Here is a 20,289-nt window from a genome sequence, read left to right as displayed (position 1 = left end):
GGCTAAAAGATCAATATCCTATCAAAGGAAACTGCAATATTTCAAGATGGATTCCCTAGAAGACCGACGGGCGCTCTTGGATGCAACTTTTTTGTACAAGTTAGTGAACCACAGAATAGATTGTCCACAACTACTGACATTGCTGAACTTTCGTGCTCCGTCTCGTTTCCCCCGTAATGCTATCACCCCTCTTTACGCCCCGCTTAGAAGATCAGTTTTAGGCACTAACTCTCCAATATGCAGGTTATGTAAAATTGCTAATGGTTGCTGTGACAAGGCGGATATGCACTATGACCCACTAAATAAATTTATAACATCTGTCCGAAAATATTTCCTTAAACATAAATAATTAGAAAATAAGTTTAATTTAGATATTTCTTTAGTTGTTTACTTATATATGTTTTGCATGCGGTGTTTACCTGTAAGTGATTGTGACATCACTCCCTTCATGTATAGCTTGTACGTTTTAAATGTTTCGATGTCAACAATTGTTGGTGAACCTTAATAAAATAAAATAAAATAAAATTATTGCACAACAGGCTATTCAAAACTCGACTTAGTCGCTAGGCAAAAAGGTTTACATTGCTATGACATCTACATTTACTTAAAAACTTACAAATTCATGCAAACATATAAGTAGGTACCTAAAATAGAATTGCAGTTGTTGTTTAGTAGGTACCTACATCGTAATACAGTCTTACTTATATACTAATTTCAATTCTTATTACGACAAATATGTTGTTTTAAATTTGTTTAATTAATAATACAATAGGTATCTTTGTGTACATGTAAATTATTTGGGATGCGTCTCCCGTCCTTCGCTGAACATCGACATCTGTTGTTAAGTCCAGTTACCCCACCTATCTGGAGCCCTCACTATCCTGCCGGAACGAGTAACAAGATTATTACCGTTAGTTGGTACAGTGCTGTTTACCATGTGCGGAGCAGTGTCAGCACTTGATAACGAGGATGGCATTACGTCATCGAAATCAAAGAATGAATACATATCAGGCGAGTCACTTCTGTGCGGCGAGTCGCTAATTATATGTCGACGATTTCTAATTATTTCGTTACCGTTTAACAACTTAATTTTATAACTGCGTGGGCCTAAAACTTTTAAAATGGTCCCAGATGACCAACCTTTTTTATTTGGATCCAATAGAACTTTAACTTTATCCGCCACCAATAAAATAGGCAAGTTTTTAGCGTTACGGTCGTAGTATTTTTTCTGTATATGTTTTTTATGAAGTAACTTATTTTTTACGTAAAGTTGAATTTTTGGTTTTAAGAGCTTTGGACACATTGGAATTATACTTCTCATTTTTCTACTTTGCAGTAGTTGAGCTGGTGATGCTAAATCATTAGATAAAGGCGTATTTAAATATTCTAGAAGACCCAGCCTGAAATCAGTGCGATTTTCACTTGTTTTAATTATAATATTTTTAACAGTTTGTACCGTCCTTTCTATCTGACCATTAGACTGTGCATATCTTGGAGACGACTTTTTATGAGTGAATTGCCATTCATCAGCAAACTTTTTGAAACTTAAGGATGTAAACTGAGGTCCACCGTCTGACATAACTATGCTAGGTATCCCTTGGCGACAAAATATATCTTTAAGAGCTGATATGACGTAATCAGATGTTGTTGACGACAACCTAGTAATTTCTATAAACTTACTGTAGTAGTCAACTACTAATAAATAGTCAACCCCTTGTGTCTGAAACAAATCCACGCCTATCTTGACCCACGGTTCATCTGGAATTTCATGTGGAATCAATTCTTCCTTTTGATTATTTTTCCTATGCGACAAACATATATTACAATTATTTATCAAGTTGTCTATATCATTAGTAATACATGGCCAAAACATTATTTCTCTCGCTCGTAATTTACATTTTTCCTTGCCCATGTGCCCTATATGTAGTTTTGTTAACATATCCTTTCTTAGAGACCTAGGTATAACTATCCTATCCCCTTTCCAAACTAACCCTTGTCCCACAGTTAACTCATCCCTGTAAGTCCAATAAGGCCTTAATACGTCTGCTAAATCTTTTTAGTGTTCCGTACAAAACTTTGTTTACGGAACACTTATGGGATCACTTCGGTCTTGCAAATCAGTTAAATACGTTTTTCTCAGAGACCGTTTGACATAGATACCTAAAATTTGGAACAGTTATAGCAATTACCACCACTCATATTGTAAATAAGTCAAAACTGCTTATTTCTTATTAAAGGGGGAAATTTAGGGGGTTGAGAGGGGTAGGCTGAAAATTTTTTCATTTGTAAGAATCGTGTGGGGTACCATTAGAAAGCTTGCAAAAAATTGAGTCGATGGACTGATTTTGACTTCATTTTAGACTGCAATAGTTTCGTCAAAATGTAACCGGCTAGCTAGAGCGGTAAAAGAAAACCAAGTTCTTTGCAATAAACAATATAATATGAAAATATGTAGGTACAATAAAATAAACTAGTTTCTGTCAGTACTTGAATCTAAACCAATAAAATATCGTCACTGGCCTTAGCGTTCTTGAATCCCATTCTTTGTCGAACCGTACGATCAACTTTATGAGGCCGCGGTTGCGGGAGTCAGCTTTGGCAACGCAGGCTCAGCGAGGTCCGTGGGTAGAGAAAAGCTTCAGCAGCAAACGTCCAAATAATAAACAGCAACAGTAATAAATAGCTCTTCAATTTAAAGGTAGAAGAAAGGACTGGAACAATCGTACGTTCTTAGACTTGTAGTCGAAACCTAACCCAAGCCTTATTCCGTTACAAGAACCAGTGACATGTATTATACAAATAAGACTTGGATTAGGTTTAATTTCAACATAAACCTAAACTTAATGCTATATATACAATTATACAAACTTTACCTGCATTAGTGGCAGCCCTAGTATTAAACTTTATCACTAATTATAACCATACAGTATTATTAAAATAATAATTACAGAATTGCTATCTCCAACAACATTTCCAAAGGAAAAATTTATGAATAAAAAACAAAAGACGGGCGAGACCCTTAGCTTTTTTATTTACAACCGGCCAGTGCGCGCGGTGACTGTACATGCAGGTTTGCCATGTTACAAAAAAATGCATTTAAAGTTGCAAGTTTTCATACAAAAATTTTCACCTCTGTCCTGGCGATTTTCGCGAAAACTATAGCTAACAGGCAGCTGACCAGTCAATACCCAACTTAAAGAAGCATGGAGACGGCGGGAAAATTATCAGCTTAACTTTATCTTTATTAGTTTTTCAACTGCAGCTTGACCTTTGGTTGCTTAGGGCTAGCTAACTGATGCTTACACTGGTCAATTCATATTAGGCGAGAAACATCCTAAGTTAAAACTTTGGCATTGAAATTTATGACTTATGTCTTTGACACAAAGTTTAATTCTGCTTGCTTATTTTTGTGGGATATTTAATTTTATCTCAATAGCCTACTATAAGTATGAGAGAGATCTACAAAATACGACCTTATTATATTGCAAATAAGTTTCAATTTCGCACGGGCTTTCCAACCAATGGACTAGGCATCTCACGAATCTGAAAAATTCAAATTAAGAATTCCGTTCTTGACTGTCGTTGTGTTTTTTTTTCCACAATAGGACACATAGAGTTAGTAAGGCGTATAGAGATAATAAAGTCATTTAATATTTATGAACAGCTTTGGCCTCATGTATAGATTTTATTGAGAGTATCTGATTCGTCGAAACAATATACACAATATTCCTTTTCATTAAGTACCATTACATTTCTGTATCAATTGTATAATTATAATAACTATTAATTATATTCAGTACTTATGTATATTTTTGAACGGATCGGTGAGCAACAAGATTCAGGGCTATAACAGCGAAAATAGAAGTTCGCAAATTGCGAGCATTTTTCTCTGTCACTCTAATTACGCCTTCATTGGAGTAAAAGAGAAAGATCCCCGCAAATTGCGAATTTCGGTTTTCGCGGTAGCCCCTCAGTCCTGTTACGAGAAAATAATTTTGGAAGGCATTAATAGTACGTATATGACAGTTAAATATCACAGTTTTTAGAAACAAAGGTAAAATTGACGAAATATTTAAAGTAAGCCGATCTTGTTTTTTAGCAGTTCTAAATAATATTAAAGTCTATAGGGTCATTGTGCTAGTTTTCGTCCGGTGTCAGTTTCCGTCCACTTGACGAAATTTGAGTATAATACTTCATTGCTGCACAAATTTGGACTTATTGCACCCTTAATATGTAAACAATTTAACTATCCACATAAAAATTATATTTCGCAAGTAGCAAATTATAAATCAAATGTGTTATTTACCAATCCGTCAAGTGGACGGAAACTGACACCGGACGGAAAACTGACGCACTTACCCTATATATGGCATAGAACTAGAAACAAAATCAAATAAAATATAATAATGAGTTCTAAATTCAAATTGAAGGAGTATACATTTAAGGTATTATAGGCCAAGCGCGCACCACGATATTAATTTTTGCGACACGATTTTAGAATCGCGCTGTAATATATCGCCATAGATTTATAAGGCGTAGATTCCTAGTTCGTACACCCCCAGTGAAGCCATTTCAAGTGCGACGTCACGTGTCACGTCACACTCGTATCGTCGTATTCGAACGGCCCTCGCAGTACTCAAAGTCAAATCGGTATGTGTACACCTCCCGTTTAAAATTCAAAAACTACAGGAAAGATGGTTGTTTGTACAGTGAATGGGTGTCACAACACATCATATAATAAAAACAAACCGCCTGATATTGCATTTCACGCGTAAGTATCGAGATTAATGTGATATTTTTACATAATCGTAAATACAAAAATCCAAATTTTCGTCAGCCGCCATTTCTTCTAAATGTTGCCAGTGTAGTGAATATTTTTTCCTCCAAATGGGACATGGCGTCTACATTCTAAAATAAATACGCTCAATTAAATTTCATTGTATAATTATAGAAAATTATAATTAAGCTAATTATTTAGGTAAGTATTTACTTTTTTCTTATTTTTATTTTGTGTCATGTTCGTTTCAGTTTTCTGACTGATCGGAATGACGCAATATGGAAACATTGGAAATGGACTAAACACAGTCGAATATGCTCTGTCCTATTTAAATTTATTCTTATTATTTAATGCACATTTGTTAAATAAATAAAAATAGTAAAAACTTATCAGCTATTTATTTAATCCTTATTTCACAAAGTACAGAAATGCAACAAATCCCGAAATAAACAAAAAGCTTTTGCTACAAAACCGAATCTACACACTTCCAAATTATTAATAACCAAGTGTGGATGTTGTTAAAATTCCTCTACTTTGAGAGAAGTAAATGAATACTGGCAACATATTTTGTATATATGTGTGTGTTTGCTGAGCGTAAAACACGAGCGTTCCACGCACACATCGATCGTGTTTCGGCTTCACTTTTGGCAGGTTAGCCGTATGGGGACTATCTGTCTATGCGTTATTAGTTTAAGGGTCTCCCCTGATATATCGACGCGCATTCGGCAAAAGCCGATAGGAAAAAGCTTTATGTCCACGCAATAACAGCGAAAAAGTCGTCGTTCGGCTCGGCTCGCATCGGCCGGCGCCTGCCGACGCGTCGACGGCTTTTTCGCTCTTATTGCGTGGACATAAAGCTTTTTCCTATCGGCTTTTGCCGAATGCGCGTCGATATATCAGGGGAGACCCTAAGTATATCGCAGAAAATTCACTGCGCGCACTGCGATGAAAAAGTCGACGATTTGTTCATTCTCAACATGGATTTCGTACCAGTCGCTTGTCATGAAACGTGATGCGTTGCTGTATGACTTTGAGCATTTATAACACAAAGGTGATCCCCGTCTATTTCCATAATTAAATGGTCAACATCTAGCGTCTCATTTTGAGACTCCATTGGAGATGCAGGTGCCGAGATGTTGGGGTTTGGAGAGCGAAATGCCGACTGAGGTCCGGCCGGGGTGCGATTTTATTATCATAGTGCGCGCGGGGCCATACAACTCCGCATGCTGCAATCACTTTGCGACAATCGCGGAAAAATGTGACAAATCACAATTTTAAAATCGCTGCGATTTTTTTGTCGCATATGCGCGCACTAACATATAAACACATACGTTGCATTTCTGCGACAAAATTATCGCAGGACAAAAAATCGTGGTGCGCGCTTGGCCTTACTCTAAATTATTATAATACATCGACTATGGAACTCCCTCCCTGTCGAGTTAAGACGTTCTCAATTTATTACCTCCTTCAAATCAAACCTTAAGGAATACTACCTTTCCCTACCTTAGTTTTTCATTTTTATAATATTGACACTGTTGTTTCTTTATTTAATATATACTTTTTATGTATGTCTATGTATGTTTATGGTTATACGTATTTAAGTATGTTTATCTATAGTAATATTTTGTGTTGTTAAGTTATTTTTTTCTTTGCGCCACCTACCGTATATTCTAATTCTTATGTCTCCGATACCCAAAGGTTGTCTGGAAGAGATCGCTCTTAAGCGATAAGACTGCCTGTTGTTACCTCTACTGTCTTTGTTTATGTTATTGTCCATTTATTGTAAACTACGTGTATGTGAGGTGTGCAATAAAGAGTATTGTATTGTATTGTACATCAAGCATTCGCGAGATGCTCGACTTCGGTATTCAAACACAAAGCAATAGTACAAGAATCTAACTAAATGCAAAGGCCGAAGGAGCGATTCGAAGATCCGAAGCGTCCGACAGACGCGCGCCTCCCGTAACTTTTCCAAGTATTTTTAAGTACAGTGTCTAAGTCGCAAGATCCAAAGGCTGAAGTCGCATTGGGCCGAAAGCCCGAAGCATCCAGGAGGTCAGTTCTAAACACAGGTAATTAATACAAGTGTCTAAATGCGAAGGCCGGAGGCCGAGCTCCGCGTAGGGCCGAAGGCCCGAAGCCTGCAAGATGTCAGTGGTTAAACACAGAACTGACAGCCTGGACGCTTCGGGCCTTCGGCCCTACGCGGAGCTCGGCCTTCGGCCTTCGCATTTAGATACTTATACTATTGTTCTGTGTTTAAGTACTAACATCCTGGACGCTTCGGGCCTTCGGCCCTACGCGGAGCTCGGCCTTCGGCTTCCGCTTTTAGACACTTGTACTATTGTTCTGCGTTAAAGCACTGACATCCTGGACGCTTCGGGCCTTCGGGCTACGCAGAGGTCGGCCTTTGGCCTTCATATTTAGACACTTGTACTATTGCTCTGTGCTAAAGCGATGACATTTTGCTAAAGCTCGGCCTTCAGCCTTCGCACTTAGACACTTTGTACTATTGTTCTGTGTGTGTAGTTGAATACGGTATCCTAAAAACAGGCAAACAACCCCTGTAAAATGTAACGATGCGAGCGGTACGGCTACCATCAGTTTGGCATTGACATAAACGCTACCGTGGGCGTGAACGTAATTTACTTTCTATGCATCTCGCTCGTACTGACATATTAGTGCGAAAGAGATATACCTATAGGAAGTAAATTACGTTCACGATATCGTTTATGTCAATGCCAAACTGATGGTAGCCGTACGGAACACTAAATGCCTCGAGCTATCTCGGACTTGGCCAAATTATTATTTATCATTCGGCCACCCTTTTAAAATACATTTCCTTAACTGTACTAGTTCGTCGTCGGTGTCAGTTTGTTTTTGTAACGCGACGAACTGGTGGTCGGTGATGTGGTCGTCGGCGACCACGGCCAGTGCGCGCTCCACAGCGCACACCTCGTCGTGCAGCGCCTCGCGGCCAGCATGCTCGACGCTCGCGCCCGGCTCGTATGCGCGCGACAGCGTGTCCGCTATATACAGATGTTTACCTGGCTTATATACCAAATTAAACGTATAACGCTGCAACCTTAATAACATTCTTTGTAGGCGAGATGGCGAGTCCACTATAGGCTTTTTAATTATACTAATTAATGGTTTATGATCGGTCTCGATCGTTATGTCCGATCTTCCATATATGTACGGATAAAATCGCTCACATGCAAACAAACAGGCATACAACTCCTTTTCAATCTGTGCGTATTTTTGCTCCGTTTTGGTTAACGACTTGGAAGCATAGCATACGGGTAGGTTATTTTGCATCAGACAACAGCCAAGGCCGCTTTTACTGGCATCTACTGAAATGACTATTGGCTGATTCATGCTATAATACTGTAACACTGGTCTCTTTATCAAGCATTCTTTAAGATCATTAAAACATTTATTTTGAGACTCATCCCAATGCCATTCAATTTCCTTTTTTAATAACTCTCTTAATGGTTGAGTCTTATCTGATAAATCTGGTATGAACGTTCCTACGTACGTAATAAGCCCTAAAAATCGTTCAATATCTTTCCTATTCACGGGTGTAGGCATATTTTTTATTGCTGTTATGTGTGAGTCATCCGGACTCAGACCGTCCTTTGTTATTCGATGTCCTAAATACTTTATCTCTTGCAAACCAAACCGACATTTATTTCTATTAAGCTTAAGGTTCACTTTCACACACCTCTCCAACACATTTTTCAACCGCTGATCATGCTCCTCCTTAGTACGGCCATACACCAATAAATCATCTATGTACATACATACCCCTTCAATATCATCAAAATTTTCATATATCTTTTTGTGAAAGACTTCAGACGCCGAACAGATTCCATATGGCATTCTTAAAAACTTGTACCTTCCAAAAGGCGTATTAAATGTACAATACCTACTAGTCTCGTCTAGCCGCACCTGCCAGAAACCTGAGCTCGCGTCAAGGGTACTAAAGTACCGCGCGCCTGACAAATTTGACACTATCTCATCGATGGTTGGAAGCCTAAAGTGTTCTCGTTTTATAGCATTATTTAGCTCTTTTGGATCCAAACAAATCCGCAAATCTCCATTTGATTTTTTAACTACCGTTATGCTACTAACCCAGTCCGAAGGACCCTCAACTTTAGCAATTATGTTCTGAGCCTCCATCTCTAACAACTTATTTTTAACCGCATCTTTTATCGCAAATGGTAATTTCCTCGGTGCATGAATTACCGGTGCCGCATCTGATTTTAACTGAATTTTATACTCGCCAGGAAGACAACCTATACCATGAAAAACATCACTGAATTCCTTTATAAAATCCGGAAAATCATCATTTGACTGCTCCACAGACATAACTCGCCTGACCAAATTTAACTCTTTACACGCGTCCCATACAACCATTTCCAGTCGCCGTTACGACGCAGTGTAGACACATCTTGTGTCGACACCATCTGTTTCGGTCACAATTCCAGTCGCAGAGTCGTCGCCGTGTCGACACAGTTACCAGAAATGGGGAAGGGTCGACACATGACACAAAGTGACATAAAGTGTGGTCGCCGTGTGCACACATTGTTTCGGGTTTGCGACTACTTTATGCCAAAATCATTCGTTCATTCGTTCATTTTGTTCCTGTCAAATGGAAACTGTCAGATGGAAAAATAGTTAAATAAAAATAAGTGACATTAATACGCCATCTCTAAAACGGATTACAAGACGTAATTATATATTGTTTGCAATTATATTACAATAGGACTTAAAATATAATGGGGAATTAAACTGCTCGAGTGATTTGCTAAGTGTAATATAATCAACGCGCCACCACATTGTTTTAGTTTAGCCGGAAATGAAATTGTTTACTTCTCAGTGCCTGTGTTCATAACTATATTATTTGATGCATTTTTAGTATTTCGATGCGTATACTATACTAAAATAACAGAAATAACGCTTTACATACTACGAAACTTGTTAATTATGATGTATAAATATGGTTTAAGGCTGAGAAATATTGCAGTCACAAAGTAGTCGCAAATGTTTCGACTTTGTGTCGACTCTGTGTAGACACATGACACGCGCTGTCAAAAGTAATAACAAAGTTACTGGATTCGCAAAATGGCTCCTTGTGTTCATTTGTTTTCAGATATTCTCAAAGTGTAAAAATGCCGTGGTCAGAGATGGGACTTAATAGATTAACTGTTTATTCGACTAATTAATGGAATAAAAAAACTTAATCCTCAAATTTTAATCGCGATTAGTTTAGTCGACCTAACATGGATTTAAATTGAATTAATCTGAATATTAATCGAATAAATTATCGATTAAATCTCGGTTGGAAGTTGACAGGGGGCCATTTTTGTACGTAAAAATAATAGAAATGTCTTGCATGCAGATGGTAGCCAAACACTTTGTTTTTGATTTATAGGTTTTAGGGAGTGCCGATTTCGAAAATGATGACCATTTTGGAATCCAAAATGGCGGCCATGCACTGTGTCATAAAAGTCGTCATGGATGTCGTTTTATACGTTTTAGGGGGCCCCAATTTTGAAAATGATGACCATTTTGGAATCCAAAATGGCGGCCATGTACTATGCCATAAAAGTCGTCATGGGTGTCGTTTTATAGGTTTTAGGAGGCGCAGATTTCATAAATGATGACCATTTTGGATTCCAAGATGGTGGCCATGCACTATGTCATAAAAGTCGTCATGGATGTCGGTTTATAGGTTTTAGGGGACCCCGATTTAGAAAATGATGACCATTTTGAAATCCAAAATGGCGGCCATGCACTATGTCATAAAAGTCGTCATGGGTATCGTTTTATAGGTTTTGGGGGGCGCAGATTTAGAAAATGATGACCATTTTGGATTCCAAAATGGTGGCCATGCACTATGTCATAAAAGTCGTCATGGGTGTCGTTTTATAGGTTTTACGGGGCGCAGATTTCGAAAACGATGACCATTTTGGATTCCAAGATGGCGGCCATGCACTATGTCATAAAAGTCGTCGTGGATGTCGCTTTATAGGTTTTAGGGGGCCCCGCTTTCGAAAATGATGACCAACATCATCAACATCAACATCAACATTTATTCAGCAAATAGGCCACAAGGGCACTTTTACACGTCAACATTGAATTTACATAAAAGCAAAAATAATAACATCAACAATTTTATAAAATAAAACTAACAATTCAATCTAACGTATTACAATTACTAAGAGATGTATATGGTCTCTTAATGTCGAATTACATACAAAATACAGATAAAAAAACACACACAAAAAAAATCTATAATATTTAGAGGTGTAAATGTCTCTAGGTGTCAGAACTATAAGATTATATAGTTTATCAAGTTATCCTTAGAGATGTATAAGGTCTCCAAGAGTCAATATCCTGTATAATTAATACATTCATTAAAAGAAAAGAAACATACGAGAACAGAATGAGGCGTCTCACTGTAATTAATTAATAAAAGTTACTAAGTATAATAGCTCGTGTTAGCTTAACAGACCAGTCTCCACAAACAGCACCCGTTCACGAGTATGACGCGTATCTCAGCCATCGCCTCCCTCAACCTTCATTCGGGAAAGTGGCGACCCGATCAACAACGCCACCGTAAGCAAAGACTTTCAAGCGAGCATGACATGTTCAAGCTACCGGCCTATATTAATATTAAAATAGTAATAACATGTAGCTGTAAGACACGGCATTTTGTGCTCATATGTTACATAAAAAGACAGTAATATAGCTTCACATAATTACTAGCCTAAGTTGACTTAGAGATGTAAAGGTCTCTAAGTGTCAGAAACATTAAAAATATAGGTAAGTATGTACAATCAAAAATAAAAATCAAATAAATAAATATGTACTTAGAGATGTATAAGGTCTCCAAGTGTCCAAAACTAAAATTAAATTAAACAATATAATCAAGCGAGAACATCATTGTCTCATGTGTCAATTCTACTGTGTCAACACTAGCATATTTAATTCACAATGTAAAAAAAAACAATATTTATTTAATTCTTATTATACTAATGAAATCAAGCTACCGGCTTAAAAGCATCTCTATCGTTTATAAAATCATTTACAGTGTAGTACGCCTTACGTAACAAGGAGTGCTTAATGTGCGACTTAAATTTATGAAGTGGTAAATCCACTACATCAGTGGGGACTTTGTTATAAAAACGTGTACAGTTCCCGACGAAAGACGTACTAACCTTACGGAGGCGGTGGGCGGGCACAGCAAGTTTATGTTTGTTTCTAGTGTTATAGTTATGGATATCACTGTTAACCTTGAATTCGTGGATGTTTTTCCGAACATACATAATATTCTCTAGTATGTATTGAGATGCAACGGTAAGAATGTTAACTTCTTTGAATTTCTCTCTTAGGGATACTCGAGCGCCCAGTCCATAGATGGAACGTACAGCTCGTTTTTGCAGCACAAATATTGTCTGAATATCTGCCGCTTTTCCCCACAACAGAATTCCATAAGACATAACACTATGGAAGTAACTAAAGTATACCAGCCTGGCCGTCTCTACGTTTGTCAGCTGTTTGATTCTCCTCACTGCATAGGCTGCTGAACTAAGTTTTCCGGCTAGAGTGCCTATATGTGCATGCCATTGCAGTTTGGAGTCTAGAGTGACTCCCAGGAAAACAGTTCGGTCCTCAAATTCCAGCGTATCACCTTTTATTTTAATCTTGCTGTTATTTACCTGCTTGACGTTAGGTAGCGTAAACTTGATGCATTTGGTTTTCTTGGCGTTCAAAAGCAAATTGTTTGCCGTAAACCAGTTTACAATGGTAGATAGCGCGTCATTAATGCTCTCGAAGCTATTTTCCTTTCTGTCCACTTTAAATATAAGGGAAGTGTCATCTGCAAATAACACTATATCATGTCTATCTTGCACAACTTTTGGTAAGTCATTAATGTATACCAAGAACAGGAAGGGACCAAGAATTGAACCTTGAGGCACTCCGAGGGCTACCGGGGACCCCGCCGATTGAGTTCCATTAATAACTACTCGCTGAGTTCTATCCGAAAGGTACGATGAGACCAGGTCAAGGGCACTAGCTTTTATCCCATAGCGGCTTAATTTTCTCTTTAAATTTTCGTGATTAACGCAATCAAATGCCTTTGACAGATCACAGAAAATTCCAACAGCATCTTGAGCTTTTTCCCAAGCATCAAAGATGTGTTTTAGAAGTACCGCACCGGCGTCAGTAGTTGATCGACCTTTGGTGAAACCAAATTGATTGCTGTCAAGCAGTTTGTTTCTGTTGAAATGTGACAATAGTTGATTCAGAATAAGTTTCTCGAACACTTTGCTTAATGCCGGTAGTATTGAAATCGGTCTAAAGTTCGTGGGATCTGTTCTCGTTCCTGATTTAAACAGAGGGATAATTTTGCTATGTTTCATAATATCTGGAAAAATTCCAGCATCAATGCATCTGTTGAAAATCTCAGCTAAGTATGGTGTAATTGACTCAATGATGGAATCTAATACTTTGACAGACAGGCCCCAAAGATCTTCTGTTTTCTTTAAATTTAAAGACCTAAAAGTCTTAAGAACTATATTCGATGAGACATACGAAAATTTGAAGATTTCTGTACATTCTGCCACATTTGTCTTCAAAATTTCTTCAGCGACGTCTGGCGATGAATTAAGGGATCTTGTTGTTTCTACCGGGATATTCGAGAAAAACCGCTCAAAATGATCTGCCACTTCACGGTCGGAACTTACTAAAGTGTCAGCAATTCGTAGGTTGTAGTGCGGATCCTTCAGTTTACGTTTTCCAGTTTCATTACTGATAACTTGCCATACAGTTTTGACTTTATCGCTGGAATTTAGGATCTTTTTTGACAAATAATCGGCTTTAGCGGCGACACACAACATTTTAAAAGATTTAGAATAATTTTTGACGTACTCCAGAAATTCCGGTCTTTTATCAGTTGCCTTTAAATCATATAAGTCGTAGAGCCGGCGTCTTTTCTCGTGAATATCCGGTGTAGCCCAGTCGCTAAATTTAGTCTTAGCCTTGCCTTGCACCTTTTTCTGAATGAAACAGGCATCAAATTCCTTTTTTTTTTTTTTGGAATCCAGAATGGCGGCCATGCACTATGTCATAAAAGTCGTCATGGGTGTCGTTTTATAGGTTTTGGGGGCGCAGATTTAGAAAATGATAACCATTTTCGATTCCAAAATGGCGGCCATGCACTATGTCATAAAAGTCGTCATGGATGTCGTTTTATAGGTTTTAGGGGGCCCCAATTTAGAAAATGATGACCATTTTGAAATCCAAAATGGCGGCCATGCACTATGTCATAAAAGTTGTCATGGGTGTCGTTTTATAGGTTTTGGGGGGCGCAGATTTAGAAAATGATGACCATTTTGGATTCCAAAATGGTGTCCATGCACTATGTCATAAAAGTCGTCATGGATGTCGTTTTATAGGTTTTAGGGGGCCCCGATTTAGAAAATGATGACCATTTTGGATTCCAAAATGGCGGCCATGCACTATGTCATAAAAGTTGTCATGGGTGTCGTTTTATAGATTTTAGGGGGCCCTGATTTCGAAAATGATGACCATTTTGGAATCCAAAATGGCGGCCATGCACTATGTCATAAAAGTTGTCATGGGTGTCGTTTTATAGGTTTTAGGGGGCCCTGATTTCGAAAATAATGACCATTTTGGAATCCAAAATGGCGGCCATGCAATATGTCATAAAAGTCGTCATGACTGTCGTTTTATAGGTTTTAGGGAGCGCAGATTTCGAAAATAATAACTATTTTGGAATCCAAGATGGCGGCCATGCACTATGTCCAAAGTCGACATGGCTGTCGTTGTATTGGTCATGGTCATCATTTTCGAAATCTGCTCTTCCTAACACCTATAAATCAACATCTATGACGGCTTATATGACAAAGTGCACGGCAGACATCTTGGAATCCAAAATGGTCATCATTTTCGAAATCGGCACTTCCTAAAACCTATAAAACGATATTCATGACTACTTTTATGACAAAATACGTAGCCGCCATCTTGGATTATAAAATGATCATCGTTTTCGAATTCTGCACTCCCTAAAACCTATAAATCGACATCCGTGATGACGCAAGTTATCTTTATTTTCAGATCTAACAAATTGCTACAGAATACAAAGGACAAAAAAAGAAGCGAGGAGGTAATGAAACAAGCAAAAATACAGATGATTCCTCGACGCAATTGGATGCTTCTTAAATTGTGTCCAGATTTTTTTGTCATAAAAGTTTTTATTTTTCACATATTACTCTCACAAGTTCCGTGACATTACGACCTCGTAATTTTTTAAGTAAATATTTTTGTTTATCTATGAGGATCTCACTAGAATAATATAATCAAGGTATGTTTATATTTGATGATTGAAATAGTAACGCAAAACAAAATATATTTGTGTCTTATATTCCTGCTGAAGACTTTTATTTTTCCTTTTCCTTCTACACAAGTTTGGCCAAGTAATAAGAATTTAGGGCTCTCAATTTTTTTTGACTTCTACAACAGTAAAGCTACGAGGCCATGTTTGGTATCGTTTTCGTATAAATTCACAGTACCAAATTTAGTTATGGTATCACATTGACACCATTCCAAAGTAAAAACATATAAACTTATTAACCTTTTGGCCGCCGGACCTAGTCCGCAAAGACGCTCACTCACACGCCAGAGCATATTTTAAGTAAACAACTAATAAAAAGTTTAGGGATTGCAAATAGTGTTATCGATATTTGCAATTTATGGTAAAAATCTTTTCAATTTAGCTTTGTTCTTATCCAGCTTTAATTTATTTCCAAATTGCCAAAATTAAACATATGTTTTACACCCGAAAATGTTTAAAACATAGGGATTTATAATCAAAAACAACCACTAAACAATGTCGATTCAAGACGTAATATCGCCGCACTAGGCTGTACGAGAAGTCTTTTATACAAGACAACGGCGCGTATGGACTGCCCGCAGTGCAGACCGACAAGGACTGTTTCCGCGCGGATTAAGTAATAATAGCCTCTAGGTCAACGGCGTAAGCGCTTGTCGGTACGTAAACTTTATTAGCGTAACGTTAAAGCCGCGCATCATGTGTCGATAACGTAAATATACCGGAACTGTTTTGGTGAAAATTACACGTGGGTTGAATTTTCAATGAGTGAAGAAATTATTCCGGAATTAGAATCATTCATTATAATTTCAGTTTGGTATACATGAATCTACTAAAATCTTACCAAATTAACGACGAATTGTTATAAAAAAATAACACATTGATGTCAATGTTAGATAGGTACTTACTTTTAACAAAAAACTAAAGTCTGATAAATAGGTATGTCCATCTGTACTAGTCTTATACGAAGCGGTCGCTGCGGTTTATCCCTTCCCACTACGACGCTATCAGCTCAAAATAAAATCAATTATTTTTTTTATTTATCTTTTCTGCAATTAGTCAACAATCCACAAGGGGAAATTTACTTGTCTGACCCTAGTTTTTACAGCTAAAGAAGCTGCCTGAACTTTACATATAGTTATTATGCCTATCTGTCTCTCGTTTTACGTATTCTAGTAAGTAATTACCTACTCTTTACCAACAATTGGCGATTAACAAGGTTTCAAATACTTAAATAAAAACATATTTCTGACTTTATTTTACTTTGAAAATTCCCATATCGAGTTAACATTCCCATCCCTAGCTGTCTTGTATACAAGACAGCGGCGTCGAGGGACATAAAAAACGTTGAAATTTGGAGCAATTTTTTTAAATGCCTTATTATAAAAGAATGGATTTACATATTTGTTTAAAATGCAAATAAATGAAAAAACAAAGACCTAAAATATGAACAAGAGTGTAAAAGAATTTGCAATTGTTATTATTTTCACATTAACGGAGTGGTTGAATTTGTGTCTTGTATACAAGACGACGGCGCCAGCGTATCGTTTTCTCGTTGTCTTGTATACCGGACAACGGCGGTCAAAGGGTTAAAATACTTTCTTTTAAACTCCTCTTCACGCTTATACTGCTGAACAGTTTTAATTTAAATTTAGTGCACATATATTTTGAGTCCCGAGACAGGACATAATAAGTTATCTCAAAAATCATCCTTTAAAGGTGTGAAATGAGGTGTAGGGGGGAATTCAGAATTGACTTCTTGAAGTTAATACTGTTTAAGTTTAGGTTTGAAGTCATGTTTTTTTATCATTTTTAACTAAATCAAAGATGTAGACCATGCCAAATTTAATATAAATCGGTTCAGCGGTTATTGATTTCCCGTACAAATTTCCACGCCACTTTTCACACCTTCAAAAGATGATTATGGTTATAAGATCTATCCTATGTCCTGTTCCGGGACGCAAACTATTTCTATACCAAATTTCAACGAAATCGGTTCAGCGGTTAAGCGTCAAGAGGAGTTTAAAAAAAACCGGCCAAGTGCGAGTCGGACTCGCGTATTAAGGGTTCCGTACATTAAGTCCGACTCGCGCTTGACTGCACATTTCTAATAGGTTTTCCTGTCATCTATAGGTAAAGAACTATTTTGTGTATTCAGACGGACAGACATACAGACGCACGAGTGATCCTATAAGGATTCCGTTTTTTGCTTTTGAGGTACGGAACCCTAAAAAGATTTTTTTTAATTTTGTGGAATGGTGTCAATGTGATACCTTAAATGGATTCAGCAACCCAGATTTATACGAAAACGATACCATACACGGCCTAGCACCTTCACTGATGTAGATATATCAAGATAAAATTGAGAGCCCTAAATAAACTTTCAAGAGCGGATATCTCAAAAACTATTCAACATATCGAAAAAATTGACTGAATAAACTTGTAACAAATTAAATTAACGTAATTCATTTTGTATAAAATTAAATGGCCATGTCGCTAAGATGCATAGTTTCCGAGATATAATCGAAAAACCGGAAAATGGGACCTTCAAACAAAGCCCCCTCTCTTCCCCCCGCTCAAGGGCTACGGCCGGGGACTTTTGATATGTTCACCTCCTAACTTGTCCAAACCAAGTTACAGAGCCAAAATTGTGTTCCGAGCATTTCCCTCTACAACTTTTTGGAGAATTCGTTGGCTGACCTAAGTAGCTTATTGCATTTCTTTAAAAACTTTTCTGTAAAAGGTTGACGGGTGTTGGGTGTTTATATGATTTTGGTCGATTATTAACATTTGCATCGCCCATGATAACTTACTAGAATTTACTTACGAGCACACGAGACACTAATAGTAGTTTGACAAACCTTGGTTTTCAAGAGGTATTTTATATTGACATTTGCTGTCACAAATTTGCTGTCAGATTTAGTCGCAAACCGCACGCAAAGTGCACACAAATGTGTCGACACCTTGTTACGGAAAAGTGTACACACGGCGACGACACTTTGTTTCGAAACAATTCTAGACACATTGTGTGGGCTCTGTTACGACACATCTGACATTTAGTTACCACTTTGATGATTCTGCGACTGGAATGGTTATATGGGGTCCCGTCCAAGTATCGGCGCGGAATCTAAATCAACAATTTTAAACTCTAATACATATAAATCTTTTTTATATCTGACTCGTAAGAAAATCTTTCCTATGACATTAATACCAGCACCGGAGTACTCTGTAAGTCTTGTATTTGTTTTTAACAAATCCTCACTCGCAATACCTAATTTCATCAAATAACCCTTGGGGAGTATATTAACCTGTGCCCCCGTATCCAATTTAAAACTCACTGGTACATTATTTATTTTTAATTCCGTGTTCCACTCATCACAACAGTCACAAGGTCGGTTATTAATATTATTTACCTGGTCCTCAGACTCTTCCACCATGTACACCCTGCACATCCTGGCAAAATGATTCGGTCTGGAACATTTCATACAGCTCCTGCCGTATGCCGGACAGTCGTACTTTTTGTGCACACCGCCACACTGGCCGCACCGCCCTCCGCGATGCGCGTACGGCGCGCGGTGCTGAGCGCCGGCCGGGCCCGCGCCCGACGCGCCACCGCGCCCCGCGCCAGGCACCCATCCGCGCCCGCGCCAACCTCGTCCAGAAGTCGTACTACGACTCGATTTTGCCTCGACTTTCGCACCTGACCGATTTAACTCGTATACTTCTTTGTTAGCTACCGCACACACTTCGTTACTTTTTATTTCACTAGTACACTCTCGTTTAATGTCCTCCGAATACATTTTCGACACTATAGCAGCCCGACATATTTCTAACGCTTTACTTAGCGTTAGGTCGTCCTCGCGTAGCAACCGCTCCCTAATCGCTGCACTGACGATTCCGCATATGAGTCTTATCTTTTATTAACCCGTCGTTTAAGTTACCAAACTCGCATGACTGAGCCAACTTTCTCAATTCAAAGACGTATTGGTCTATGGACTCATGTTCACCTTGTTGACGAGTAAAAAACCGATGACGCTCGACCGTTACATTTTTTTTCGCTTTAAAATGCTTATCGACTAGACCTATTAAGGTCGCTAATGTTGTACATTTCGTCGTACTTTGTTCTATTATCTCACGGCACTGTTCCCCTACGACGTGTAAAAATATGTTCATTTGAATATCTTCCGTTTTCTTATTAATTTCACATGCCTTAACGTATATTTGAAAACCATTCTTCCACTTCTCCCAGGATTCACACAAACTGCCAAACGCCATATTGGTTATATTCTCCTCGAACTTAAACGGCAACGGGGGAGTAAGAACCGATTCCATCTTAGTTTTTTTTTTAGAACTTCCTTAGTATCTTAACGTTTTGGTCTTCTGACTTCCAAATTATGCACTTTTTATCACTTTAACCGGCTGCGCCATGTAAAAGTATAGGGAACACTCCAATCAAACAACAAGATCAAGCAATGACTGACTGTTTATTTTTATAGACGGGTAGGCCTACAAATACAGAATCGCTCCTTACCCACATATACATAATATGACAAATACTGCTCACCCCTCTCATGTGTAATTCCTCTTCAATGTGGAGGTGCGTTTTCGTTTTCAAATTTTCATTAGAACCTTATCTAATATAGCGGGTTTTCCATTGACATCCAAAGATTGATTGCATTACACGGCTGTGGTTCACTGGGCCATTGCCCTGGTTCCCTCACGCACTTCTCACGGATTATATTACAGTTATTGATACCTTACCTCTGCACCACCGATGATCATGTTGGCTAAGGTCGGAATAGAAACACTAACACAGGTAATTATGTAGGCACAGTGAGCTGCGAAATTGCATGGAGAAATTAGGAATTAATTCATTTATATAGTCGCCATGCACTTTTACGGCTGATGGTACTGTCTGGCGGATTTGCCGTGTGGTCGCCCTAGGCCACAGGCCCTGTAGTAACTACTAGCCGCCCCTTTCTCAGCACCCATACGTAGACTGCCGCCCCTAACATGTTGCCGCTCTATGCCCGGGCCTACTGAGCGGCTACCGCGAAAACCGAAATTCGCAAATTGCGGGGATCTTTCT

At 38.2% G+C, this 20,289-nt stretch overlaps 1 pseudogene; it reads right to left on the bottom strand.

Annotated features, from left to right (window-relative positions):
* Window positions 1-803: 803 nt before the first annotated feature.
* On the bottom strand, window positions 804-19,532 carry LOC134668525 (uncharacterized; annotated as a pseudogene).
* Window positions 19,533-20,289: the final 757 nt, after the last annotated feature.

Source organism: Cydia fagiglandana, chromosome 11 (assembly GCF_963556715.1).
Source record: "Cydia fagiglandana chromosome 11, ilCydFagi1.1, whole genome shotgun sequence".
NCBI lineage: Eukaryota > Metazoa > Arthropoda > Insecta > Lepidoptera > Tortricidae > Cydia > Cydia fagiglandana.
The sequence above is the reverse complement of the archived record's forward strand: the minus strand, read 5'-3'. Positions and strand labels throughout refer to the sequence as shown.